The sequence below is a fragment of the Procambarus clarkii genome, unplaced genomic scaffold (assembly GCF_040958095.1).
Source record: "Procambarus clarkii isolate CNS0578487 unplaced genomic scaffold, FALCON_Pclarkii_2.0 HiC_scaffold_1118, whole genome shotgun sequence".
NCBI classification, from domain to species: Eukaryota; Metazoa; Arthropoda; class Malacostraca; order Decapoda; family Cambaridae; genus Procambarus; species Procambarus clarkii.
Window position 1 is genome coordinate 1,056 of NW_027190149.1, and position 14,081 is coordinate 15,136.

A 14,081-nucleotide genomic window follows, 5' to 3' on the forward strand; every position below is an offset into this window, starting at 1 on the left:
TATATATATATATATATATATATTATATATATATATATATATATATATATATATATATATATATATACACAACATGTTTTGTTTTGGTTGTTTGTTTTTGTATAAAGCCTCACACACTATATTAAGCGAGTTTGTTTTAAACATGACATACATATTAATTCATTTTACCAGGCCTTATTCCACACAACTCCGTGAATTTCCCGTGGAGCCAGCCATTCAAACAAAAAAACAAACGAAACAAAACAAACAAAACAAAAAACATTATTGCCAACAGCATTTGGTGTTCCCAGGCGGTCACCCATCCAAGTACTAACCAAACCCAACGTTGCTTAACTTCGCTGATCGGACGAGAAGCGGTGTTCTCAACGTGGTATGGCCGTTGGCATGAGACTGCCTACACATTGTGGCTAATAACCAACTCTTTTTAGTCATCACGGCAGGATACGGACCTTCTTGTGGTGTCTTAATGGTAATTGTATCCTAACATATTTTTGTCTCCTTGGCATGGATATTTAACATCGTTTATTCAGTCTTGGGTTTATGTTCTTTCGCCATTTACAGACATTTTACATCTACCTACTTCCTCAGCCTGCCCTGCCAATTTCTAATGAATTTGTGGATTTTCTTTTGTAATACATACATGTGTGTGCTCATCTGCTCTTCAGTTTTTATGATATTTGTCTCATCTGTCCTGCTTTATGATACTTTTACAAAGAACATGAACAAATGCTTCTATTTTAGAGAAGATATGGGATCCAGGTTTCGGAGCCGTAAAACCAACCGTTGTGATTGGTGGACGAGTTGCCAGGTTGCAGCTTCTGTACCGTGCCGGCACATAAATAGGTTCGGCTCAAGCGGCGGCAGCATCATTCCCCCGTGACTGTCTGAGCGTCTCTCATCACCTTGGTTATCTCATCATCATCATGGTAGAAGCAAAGCCTACCAAGAAGGCTGCTGCTGTGGTGGCCACCACCAGGAAACCTCGCGTCCAGGTTGCTCACCCGAAAACTAGTCAAATGGTTCTAGCCGCGGTCGCAGCACTCAAAGACCGTAAGGGCTCGTCTCTACAAGCAATCAAGAAGTACGTTGTTGCCAACAACAAAGTCGAGGCTGCCAAGATCGCCATTTACATCCGAAGATTTCTCAAGAAAGCAGTGGCTGACGGCATTCTTGTTCAGACCAAGGGAAGTGGAGCTAGTGGATCATTCAAGCTGGCCGTAGCAGAGAAGAGGGCCGTTCTAACTCCCAAGAAAGCCACCACAACCAAGAAACCATCTACAGCAGCAAAGAAGGCCGTGGTAACTCCCAAGAAAGCCGCCACAAGCAACAAACCACCTACAGCCTTGAAAAAGAAGCAGCAGCAGCAGCTTGTTGTTGGGAACAAAAAGCCCAAAATAAAGAGAGCTTCAAAATCTCCCAAACCACCCAAGGCAAAGAAAGCTGTCAAGAAAACAACAAAGGCAAAATAAACGACGACATGCAAGCAGCATGAATACACATGACAATAAACATCCAGGCCTCCCCCCTCAGTGGAGGGGCCTCATATGATTCCAAAAAGAGTTTAGTTTTGTAGACAAATAAATCATTACTTTTGGGGTAGATTTACTCTGTATATTATATATATATATATATATATATATATATATATATATATATATATATATATATATATATATATATATATATATATATATATATATATATATATATATTTATATATACACATGGGTGAGGTGATATGGTACCAAAGTTTTGGGTAAGGTGATTGACATTTACACAAGATAAAACACGAACCAATGGGAATAAAAACATAAGAATGGAAGTAACTGCAGAAGGCCTATTGGCCCATAACACAAGCACTTCCTCTTGATGCTTCTATATTGGTTCGGAGTCTTGAAGCTATATATATATATATATATATATATATATATATATATATATATATATATATATATATATATATATATATATATATATATATATATATATGCACACAAAACTAAATAGTCTTGTTAGACAAATTGCCCCTATTAGAGGCAAGTTGACTAACAAGCCGAATGACTGCAATTGTTTTGAATTTGAGTTAAATCTAACATAGAAATGTAATCAAACCTAACCTAACCTATGCTAACCCAAGCTAAGCTAACCTAACCTAACCTAAGCTAACCCAAGCTAAGCTAAGCTAACCTAACCTAAGCTAAGCTAACCTAACCTAACCTAACCTAACCTAACCTAACCTAACCTAACCTAACCTAACCCAGCAATTCATGATCTTAATATAATACTGTTAATTGGATAAACCAATTTGGAAAGAAATGTTCGAAAATAACAAAATTAACTGTGCTTGTTAGGAAAATTGGGCCTTGCATACTTGTCCCAATAGTGTGGTTCTCGCTTTTAGGTACGACATAAACGTATACCTAAGTTGAGAGAGAAAAAGATTCGCACTCAAACATGCATATCGATTGCCAGTCCTGAATTCTGGGTAGATATTCGTGTCCTCCCTTTTCATTTACCATCATTTGGATACTATCAAAACAGCTCTGAGAAGGATAAAATGAATAAAACGGGTAGCTCACTCATGTAAAAAGGAAGAGTTGGGAAAGATCTCTCTCTCTCTCTCTCTCCCCCTCACCCCCCCCCCCCCCCCCCCCACCAATGATCCTGCTCTGCTAGTATATAACGTAACAAACCTTCCCTCCCCCCCCCCCCTCCCTCCCCAATCAGAGTCCCTTTAAGCATGCGAGGATAAAAAATAGATTTCATAAGACCCAATGTGCTAGCTGATATCAAAACAATTTATGTTATCGTCTATTAAGCCCTTCAGTAAAAAAGTATAGGGACCTAATTAGGTCCCGTTTTGAGGTGGTGGTGGGTGGAATCGATGGATTAGCCAAGCTCTTATCCGCCGAATCCGTAGAGGGTACGACCCTGGCGCTTCAGAGCGTACACCACGTCCATAGCAGTGACGGTCTTCCTCTTGGCGTGTTCCGTGTAGGTTACAGCATCACGGATGACGTTCTCGAGGAACACCTTCAGGACGCCACGGGTCTCTTCGTAGATGAGACCCGAAATACGCTTCACGCCGCCACGACGAGCTAAGCGACGAATAGCGGGCTTGGTGATGCCCTGGATGTTGTCACGTAGCACCTTACGATGACGCTTGGCGCCACCCTTTCCGAGTCCCTTGCCTCCCTTGCCGCGTCCAGTCATGGTGTTGAAGTTGTGTGAATCGAATTGACGAATGCCATTCATTCATTCATTCATTTAAATATAGGTCAAGATACCCTGATGGGTGAGCGTGGAAGTGGGGATAGGGGAAGAATTAGTGGGGGTGAGAGGAAGGGTTTTCAGTATGAGGTAAAGTGCCAGGGCTAAACCCAGCTGCATGGCATTGAAATCGTTATGACCAGACTAGGCAGTGAAGGCAAGGAATCGGATCTCTGTGACAACATTTCGTCTTTTCTGAGCACCCACGGAGACAGCAGCCCTCAGCTGGGTGTGCCCTGGGGGCTCACTCCAGATGTGGTCTTAGATCTGCTAATCAGCATCGCGCCCCACCCAAGGCACCAGAAAACGGGAGCTAGTTGGTCCCATACGCCGCACGATTTCCCGACTATATCCCATCAAGCGGACGTACTAGTAGCATTGCAACTCCTGCCTGCCCTTACTTTACGCTTGTGGTCGAGTAGACACGGCTTTCTCACAACGCTTTCAAAACAAACTGCAGTTGCCTACTCGTCTGTTTCACGTCCCTGTGAAATGACTTTTGCACAAATCCAAAAAATAGAGCAAAATCAGCGATAATAGTGATTGAGGTGAGCCGCCTGTTGGCTGCAGCCAGAGGAAGGAGGGGAGGGGCAACGGGGTGACGTAGGCGAGTCGAGCAGCCAATGGCGCTCGAGCAAGCGCCTCGAGACGGCGTATATAAGCAAAAATTTTTCGGCGCCGGCCATCACAAACCACAGTTGTTCACCATGGCTCGCACCAAGCAGACTGCTCGCAAGTCCACGGGAGGCAAGGCTCCTCGTAAGCAGCTGGCCACCAAGGCAGCACGCAAGTCTGCTCCTGCCACAGGGGGTGTGAAGAAGCCTCACCGTTACAGGCCCGGAACGGTCGCCCTGCGTGAGATCCGTCGTTACCAGAAGAGCACCGAGTTGCTCATCAGGAAACTTCCCTTCCAGCGTCTGGTGCGCGAGATTGCCCAGGACTTCAAGACCGATCTTCGCTTCCAGTCGTCTGCCGTCATGGCTTTACAGGAGGCATCCGAGGCTTACCTGGTCGGTCTCTTCGAGGACACTAACCTCTGTGCCATCCACGCCAAGCGTGTCACCATCATGCCAAAGGACATTCAGCTTGCTCGCCGTATCCGTGGAGAGCGTGCATAAGCTAAATCGACCACCCTAGTATACACCAAACTCGGCCCTTCTCAGGGCCAAAATATCCTTCTAAGGAGATTTCAGACATTCCTAGCATAATTTAGGTGTCATACATACATGTGATATCAATAAATCAAGTCATTTGTAGTACAACCTGTTCTCTTACAAACAAAACGCCGTCGCTTTTCACTCTTATGCACTGTCAAGGATCACCCCCCCCCCCCCCCCCCCCAAAAATAAAAATTGTCATACTGTACTAGAAATAAAAGCAGCTTGTATAAGTGACATATACTGTCCAGTCCTGTTTTATTCTGTTTTCGGTCCTCTGGCTTAATCTGTTAAGTTAGATGACATTTTAAATTAACCGTTTTCTTGACATTTTCAAACCTAAGAGGGTGGCCTGCATAGTAATCCTAATGTGGAACATAACAATGAATCTCTAATCTCTAGAAAAAAGATACCGAGTGCTTATATGTGTTGAGAGAGAGAGAGAGAGAGAGAGAGAGAGAGAGAGAGAGAGAGAGAGAGAGAGAGAGAGAGAGGAGAGAGAGAGAGAGAGAGAGGAGAGAGGACACACAGACAGACAGACAAGACAGACAAGACAGACAGACAGACAGACAGACAGACAGACAGACAGACAGACAGACAGACAGACAGACAGACAGACAGACAGGCAGGCAGGCAGGCAGGCAGACAGACAGACAGACAGACAGACAGACAGACAGACAGACAGACAGACAGACAGACACTGAGAGAGAGAAACACACACAGACAGTTTCATAAATATTCTCATTTTATAGCTATTTGCTTTCAGTGACAGAGGTTTTTGTTATAATAGTATTGGTGTCTAACACTCACAATCTCTTTAGAAATTAAAGTGTGGCTCCAATGGAGCCGAGTTTGTTGGTTTGAGGCCAAGCCACCACCACAGGGCAGTAAGTAAGCCGTTTACTTGGAGGAGGTGTACTTGGTGACGGCCTTAGTGCCCTCAGAGACGGCGTGCTTGGCCAGTTCTCCGGGCAACAGGAGCCTTACAGCCGTCTGGATCTCCCGACTGGTAATGGTGGAACGCTTGTTGTAGTGGGCCAGGCGAGAAGCCTCGGCGGCGATGCGCTCGAAGATGTCGTTCACGAACGAGTTCATGATCGACATGGCTTTGGAAGAGATACCAGTGTCGGGGTGGACCTGCTTCAGCACTTTGTAGATGTAGATGCTGTAGCTCTCCTTCCTCCTGCGCTTCTTTTTCTTATCGCCCTTGGCAATGGCCTTCTGGGCCTTTCCGGCCTTCTTGGCAGCCTTTCCAGATGCCTTGGGTGGCATGATGATGCTCGTGCCGGCTGGCGTTGCGATACAATAATGAACTTTTGCGCGAGGCGAGCTTTCCTTTTATATCCCGCTCGCGACTCAGCTCAGAGCGGGTCGCGTGGCGGAGCGCGCTGATTGGTCAGTGGCGGGCTCCCTTGATCCTGAGCGGGGTATATAACACGAAGCTCGATCTGCGGGGCGGCATAAAACACCACAAACCCACAACAGCAGCAGCAATGTCAGGACGCGGCAAGGGAGGCAAAGTGAAGGGCAAGTCAAAGTCTCGCTCCAGCAGGGCCGGACTTCAGTTCCCCGTGGGCAGAATTCACCGTCTGCTGCGTAAGGGCAACTACGCCGAACGCGTCGGTGCTGGCGCTCCTGTCTACCTGGCAGCCGTCATGGAATACCTCGCTGCCGAAGTTCTGGAGCTCGCCGGTAACGCCGCACGTGACAACAAGAAGACCCGTATCATCCCACGTCACTTGCAGTTGGCCATCCGCAACGACGAAGAACTCAACAAACTTCTGTCTGGCGTAACCATTGCACAGGGAGGTGTTCTTCCAAACATTCAGGCAGTTCTTTTGCCAAAGAAGACAGAGAAGAAGTAAGCACTTCTGCCACCCACCACGACAAATACCATAACCAGGCTCCATCCGGAGCCACACACACTTTAATAGAGAGATTCAAGTAGACAATCAACTTTCAAACATTAATAATAACATTTATATTGATTTCATTTGGAATGTGTACATAACAAACAAACAAAACAAAATTATAGGGGATATTCAGCATCACTTGGAATATTAACCAATCATATAAATCCAATATATATTTTATATTTTACTTTAAGCGAGGAATTCATATTCTATCAATTTTTAATCATACAAATGAACAAAAGCAATTCTTCACTAGACGTAATGAATGAATAAATGATCAAGGTTTTAATGTGTTTCATGAATATATATATATATATATATATATATATATATATATATATATATATATATATATATATATATATATATATAATATAATATATTATAATACTTGTGAACCAGAATATGTTTGAGCAGCAGCGATCGTGCCTGCCATTGGCCGAAGTGCAACAATTCAAATAATTTAAAGGGCCTGCTCGGGTATATAAGAGAGGCTGGGAGACTGGGGCCGGTGGTGGGTGATGGGTGATGAGTGATGGTGTGGTGTGGTATGGTGTTGTTAAGAGTTGATTTACGGCCAGCCAGCCAGCTGCAGCCAAGGCAGGGCAGGGCAGGGCAAGGCAAGGCAAGGCAAGGCAAGGCAAGGCAAGGCAAGGCAATAACAGGACAGGACAGGACAGGCAAGGCAAGGCAAGCAGGCGGGCGGGCGGGCGGCGGGCGGGCGGGCGGGCGGGCGGGCGGGCGGGCAGGCGGGCAGGCGGGCAGGCGGGCAGGCGGCAGGCGGGCAGGCGGGCAGGCAGGCAGGCAGGCAGGCAGGCAGGCAGGCAGGCAGGCAGGCAGGCAGGCAGGCAGGCAGGCAGGCAGGCAGGCAGGCAGGCAGGCAGCAGGCAGGCAGCCAGCCAGCCAGCCAGCCAGCCAGCCAGCCAGCCAGCCAGCCAGCCAGCCAGCCAGCCAGCCAGCCAGCCAGCCAGCCAGCCAGCCAGCCAGCCAGCCAGCCAGCCAGCCAGCCAGCCAGCCAGCCAGCCAGCCAGCCAGCCAGCCACTCCCACTTTGTATTTATATGCATTCAATTTATATTCAAACATTATATATGTTAAGGGCCTAGTTTTAGTGTTTATTTTAAAAATGACAAACATCGAGTCGTTTTACCAGTCCTTTAGCGTTAACGGTGATGCATTTTAAAACTGAACAGAAATCACCTTTTCTGGATATATCAAATATCGAATCCGCTTAATGTGCCTACAATTCAATCATTCAAAAAAAAAATACATAATTTACATCATGCCTTTTCATAGAACAGACAATAAGATTTGAGACAATAAGAACTTTACTTTTATAACTAAAGTTGCACAATTATACCAACTCTATGGTGGCTGGGTGGTAAGGTGTGTGGCTGGTGTTTTGGAAGTCGCGAGTTCAAACGACCCAATGGGAGTACTTTTTTTTTTTGCCATACAATCTTCCTAATACTATTATGTAGGTGTGTGTGTGTGTGTGTTTTTATTCATTCTTTGGTTTTATAGATGACATACATATTGACTCCTTTTACCGGTCCTTAATTAGGCTCTGGGGAAGCAATGGTGGTGGTGCATTTAAAACTAAACCAAAAATCACCAGTTCTGGACGCGTCAAATATCATATCCGCTTAATGTGTCTACAACCTAATTACTTAAAACTACACTATTTAATTCATTCATATCATGTGCATATTGGTCATTATGCTCATACAACCGACATCAAAATTTATTTTCATTATTAGAATCATACATTTCATCAAGTAATACAGATACAAAGAGATTTTCTTTCTGAGAAGACCGTTAGTATTGGCTGGCTGGCAGGCAGGCAGGCATTTGAGGGTTATTATTTCGCCTGTTGATTGGGGGGAGGGTTGATGTGTTAGGGGGTTTTCGGTTAGGTGTGGTGATTGGTGGTGATTGGTGGTGGTGGTGGTGATTGGTGGTGATTGGTGGTGAGTAGTGGTGGTGGTGGTGGTGGTAGTAGGTGGGAGGGGGAGGGGGGGGGGGGGGGGGGGGGGGGGGGGGGGGGGGGGGGGGGGGGGGGGGGAAGGGGACTGATGGTCTGTGGATTCCTTCTCCGTACCCCTTACATATAAGCAAAAACATGCCTTCCTGTGGGTATAGAAACATTAACACAAATTATATCAGTAACTGATATTGTAGCCTTTTAAACAGAAAAGATTTGTACATACAAATACTTTTAAATTATCATTTATTTGTGGAAATGGCATTTACGTCATTAAATTGATACCTCAGCATCAAGCTTGTGTCCTGCAGCTGTGGTCCAGTGGTAAAGTGTATATAAGTGATGCGTATTCTTGGAGTTGCGAGTTCAAACCCGGATTAAGCTATATATATATATATATATATATATATATATATATATATATATATATATATATATATATATATATATATATATATATATATATATATATATATATATATATATATATATATATATATATATATATATATATATATATATATATATATATATATATATATATATATATATATATATATATATATATATATATAATATATATATATATATATACACAACATGTTTTGTTTTGGTTGTTTGTTTTTGTATAAAGCCTCACACACTATATTAAGCGAGTTTGTTTTAAACATGACATACATATTAATTCATTTTACCAGGCCTTATTCCACACAACTCCGTGAATTTCCCGTGGAGCCAGCCATTCAAACAAAAACAAACGAAACAAAACAAAACAAAACAAAAAACATTATTGCCAACAGCATTTGGTGTTCCCAGGCGGTCACCCATCCAAGTACTAACCAAACCCAACGTTGCTTAACTTCGCTGATCGGACGAGAAGCGGTGTTCTCAACGTGGTATGGCCGTTGGCATGAGACTGCCTACACATTGTGGCTAATAACCAACTCTTTTTAGTCATCACGGCAGGATACGGACCTTCTTGTGGTGTCTTAATGGTAATTGTATCCTAACATATTTTTGTCTCCTTGGCATGGATATTTAACATCGTTTATTCAGTCTTGGGTTTATGTTCTTTCGCCATTTACAGACATTTTACATCTACCTACTTCCTCAGCCTGCCCTGCCAATTTCTAATGAATTTGTGGATTTTCTTTTGTAATACATACATGTGTGTGCTCATCTGCTCTTCAGTTTTTATGATATTTGTCTCATCTGTCCTGCTTTATGATACTTTTACAAAGAACATGAACAAATGCTTCTATTTTAGAGAAGATATGGGATCCAGGTTTCGGAGCCGTAAAACCAACCGTTGTGATTGGTGGACGAGTTGCCAGGTTGCAGCTTCTGTACCGTGCCGGCACATAAATAGGTTCGGCTCAAGCGGCGGCAGCATCATTCCCCCGTGACTGTCTGAGCGTCTCTCATCACCTTGGTTATCTCATCATCATCATGGTAGAAGCAAAGCCTACCAAGAAGGCTGCTGCTGTGGTGGCCACCACCAGGAAACCTCGCGTCCAGGTTGCTCACCCGAAAACTAGTCAAATGGTTCTAGCCGCGGTCGCAGCACTCAAAGACCGTAAGGGCTCGTCTCTACAAGCAATCAAGAAGTACGTTGTTGCCAACAACAAAGTCGAGGCTGCCAAGATCGCCATTTACATCCGAAGATTTCTCAAGAAAGCAGTGGCTGACGGCATTCTTGTTCAGACCAAGGGAAGTGGAGCTAGTGGATCATTCAAGCTGGCCGTAGCAGAGAAGAGGGCCGTTCTAACTCCCAAGAAAGCCACCACAACCAAGAAACCATCTACAGCAGCAAAGAAGGCCGTGGTAACTCCCAAGAAAGCCGCCACAAGCAACAAACCACCTACAGCCTTGAAAAAGAAGCAGCAGCAGCAGCTTGTTGTTGGGAACAAAAAGCCCAAAATAAAGAGAGCTTCAAAATCTCCCAAACCACCCAAGGCAAAGAAAGCTGTCAAGAAAACAACAAAGGCAAAATAAACGACGACATGCAAGCAGCATGAATACACATGACAATAAACATCCAGGCCTCCCCCCTCAGTGGAGGGGCCTCATATGATTCCAAAAAGAGTTTAGTTTTGTAGACAAATAAATCATTACTTTTGGGGTAGATTTACTCTGTATATTATTATATATATATATATATATATATATTATATATATATATATATATATATATATATATATATATATATATATATATATATATATATATATTTATATATACACATGGGTGAGGTGATATGGTACCAAAGTTTTGGGTAAGGTGATTGACATTTACACAAGATAAAACACGAACCAATGGGAATAAAAACATAAGAATGGAAGTAACTGCAGAAGGCCTATTGGCCCATAACACAAGCACTTCCTCTTGATGCTTCTATATTGGTTCGGAGTCTTGAAGCTATATATATATATATATATATATATATATATATATATATATATATATATATATATATATATATATATATATATATATATATATATATATATATATATATGCACACAAAACTAAATAGTCTTGTTAGACAAATTGCCCCTATTAGAGGCAAGTTGACTAACAAGCCGAATGACTGCAATTGTTTTGAATTTGAGTTAAATCTAACATAGAAATGTAATCAAACCTAACCTAACCTATGCTAACCCAAGCTAAGCTAACCTAACCTAACCTAAGCTAACCCAAGCTAAGCTAAGCTAACCTAAACCTAAGCTAAGCTAACCTAACCTAACCTAACCTAACCTAACCTAACCTAACCTAACCTAACCTAACCCAGCAATTCATGATCTTAATATAATACTGTTAATTGGATAAACCAATTTGGAAAGAAATGTTCGAAAATAAACAAAATTAACTGTGCTTGTTAGGAAATTGGGCCTTGCATACTTGTCCCATAGTGTGGTTCTCGCTTTTAGGTACGACATAAACGTATACCTAAGTTGAGAGAGAAAAAGATTCGCACTCAAACATGCATATCGATTGCCAGTCCCTGAATTCTGGGTAGATATTCGTGTCCTCCCTTTTCATTTACCCATCATTTGGATACTATCAAAACAGCTCTGAGAAGGATAAAATGAATAAAACGGGTAGCTCACTCATGTAAAAAGGAAGAGTTGGGAAAGATCTCTCTCTCTCTCTCTCTCCCCCTCACCCCCCCCCCCCCCCCCCCCCCACCAATGATCCTGCTCTGCTAGTATATAACGTAACAAACCTTCCCTCCCCCCCCCCCCTCCCTCCCCAATCAGAGTCCCTTTAAGCATGCGAGGATAAAAAATAGATTTCATAAGACCCAATGTGCTAGCTGATATCAAAACAATTTATGTTATCGTCTATTAAGCCCTTCAGTAAAAAAGTATAGGGACCTAATTAGGTCCCGTTTTGAGGTGGTGGTGGGTGGAATCGATGGATTAGCCAAGCTCTTATCCGCCGAATCCGTAGAGGGTACGACCCTGGCGCTTCAGAGCGTACACCACGTCCATAGCAGTGACGGTCTTCCTCTTGGCGTGTTCCGTGTAGGTTACAGCATCACGGATGACGTTCTCGAGGAACACCTTCAGGACGCCACGGGTCTCTTCGTAGATGAGACCCGAAATACGCTTCACGCCGCCACGACGAGCTAAGCGACGAATAGCGGGCTTGGTGATGCCCTGGATGTTGTCACGTAGCACCTTACGATGACGCTTGGCGCCACCCTTTCCGAGTCCCTTGCCTCCCTTGCCGCGTCCAGTCATGGTGTTGAAGTTGTGTGAATCGAATTGACGAATGCCATTCATTCATTCATTCATTTAAATATAGGTCAAGATACCCTGATGGGTGAGCGTGGAAGTGGGGATAGGGGAAGAATTAGTGGGGGTGAGAGGAAGGGTTTTCAGTATGAGGTAAAGTGCCAGGGCTAAACCCAGCTGCATGGCATTGAAATCGTTATGACCAGACTAGGCAGTGAAGGCAAGGAATCGGATCTCTGTGACAACATTTCGTCTTTTCTGAGCACCCACGGAGACAGCAGCCCTCAGCTGGGTGTGCCCTGGGGGCTCACTCCAGATGTGGTCTTAGATCTGCTAATCAGCATCGCGCCCCACCCAAGGCACCAGAAAACGGGAGCTAGTTGGTCCCATACGCCGCACGATTTCCCGACTATATCCCATCAAGCGGACGTACTAGTAGCATTGCAACTCCTGCCTGCCCTTACTTTACGCTTGTGGTCGAGTAGACACGGCTTTCTCACAACGCTTTCAAAACAAACTGCAGTTGCCTACTCGTCTGTTTCACGTCCCTGTGAAATGACTTTTGCACAAATCCAAAAAATAGAGCAAAATCAGCGATAATAGTGATTGAGGTGAGCCGCCTGTTGGCTGCAGCCAGAGGAAGGAGGGGAGGGGCAACGGGGTGACGTAGGCGAGTCGAGCAGCCAATGGCGCTCGAGCAAGCGCCTCGAGACGGCGTATATAAGCAAAAATTTTTCGGCGCCGGCCATCACAAACCACAGTTGTTCACCATGGCTCGCACCAAGCAGACTGCTCGCAAGTCCACGGGAGGCAAGGCTCCTCGTAAGCAGCTGGCCACCAAGGCAGCACGCAAGTCTGCTCCTGCCACAGGGGGTGTGAAGAAGCCTCACCGTTACAGGCCCGGAACGGTCGCCCTGCGTGAGATCCGTCGTTACCAGAAGAGCACCGAGTTGCTCATCAGGAAACTTCCCTTCCAGCGTCTGGTGCGCGAGATTGCCCAGGACTTCAAGACCGATCTTCGCTTCCAGTCGTCTGCCGTCATGGCTTTACAGGAGGCATCCGAGGCTTACCTGGTCGGTCTCTTCGAGGACACTAACCTCTGTGCCATCCACGCCAAGCGTGTCACCATCATGCCAAAGGACATTCAGCTTGCTCGCCGTATCCGTGGAGAGCGTGCATAAGCTAAATCGACCACCCTAGTATACACCAAACTCGGCCCTTCTCAGGCCAAAATATCCTTCTAAGGAGATTTCAGACATTCCTAGCATAATTTATAGTGTCATACATACATGTGATATCAAAAATCAAGTCATTTGTAGTACACCTGTTCTCTTACAACAAAACGGCCGCGCTTTTCACTCTTATGCACTGTCAAGGATCACCCCCCCCCCCCCCCCCCCCCAAAAATAAAAATTGTCATACTGTACTAGAAATAAAAGCAGCTTGTATAAGTGACATATACTGTCCAGTCCTGTTTTATTCTGTTTTCGGTCCTCTGGCTTAATCTGTTAAGTTAGATGACATTTTAAATTAACCGTTTTCTTGACATTTTCAAACCTAAGAGGGTGGCCTGCATAGTAATCCTAATGTGGAACATAACAATGAATCTCTAATCTCTAGAAAAAAGATACCGAGTGCTTATATGTGTTGAGAGAGAGAGAGAGAGAGAGAGAGAGAGAGAGAGAGAGAGAGAGAGAGAGAGAGAGAGAGAGAGAGAGAGAGAGAGAGAGAGAGAGAGAGAGACACACAGACAGACAGACAAGACAGACAAGACAGACAGACAGACAGACAGACAGACAGACAGACAGACAGACAGACAGACAGACAGACAGACAGACAGGCAGGCAGGCAGGCAGGCAGACAGACAGACAGACAGACAGACAGACACAGCAGACAGACAGACAGGACAGACACACTTGAGAGAGAGAAACACACACAGACAGTTTCATAAGATATTCTCATTTTATAGCTATTTGCTTTCAGTGACAGAGGTTTTTGTTATATAGTATTGGTGTCT

General features: G+C 44.4%; 2 non-coding genes across 2 annotated transcripts; both read right to left on the reverse strand.

Moving 5' to 3' along the window:
* Window positions 1–265: 265 nt before the first annotated feature.
* On the reverse strand, window positions 266–384 carry LOC138362038 (5S ribosomal RNA). The gene has a single exon (XR_011227372.1). It is a non-coding gene; the product is annotated as a 5S ribosomal RNA (ribosomal RNA).
* An 8,730-nt stretch (window positions 385–9,114) lies between these two features.
* On the reverse strand, window positions 9,115–9,233 carry LOC138362040 (5S ribosomal RNA). Its single transcript, XR_011227375.1, has one exon. It is a non-coding gene; the product is annotated as a 5S ribosomal RNA (ribosomal RNA).
* Between the last annotated feature and the right edge of the window lie 4,848 nt (window positions 9,234–14,081).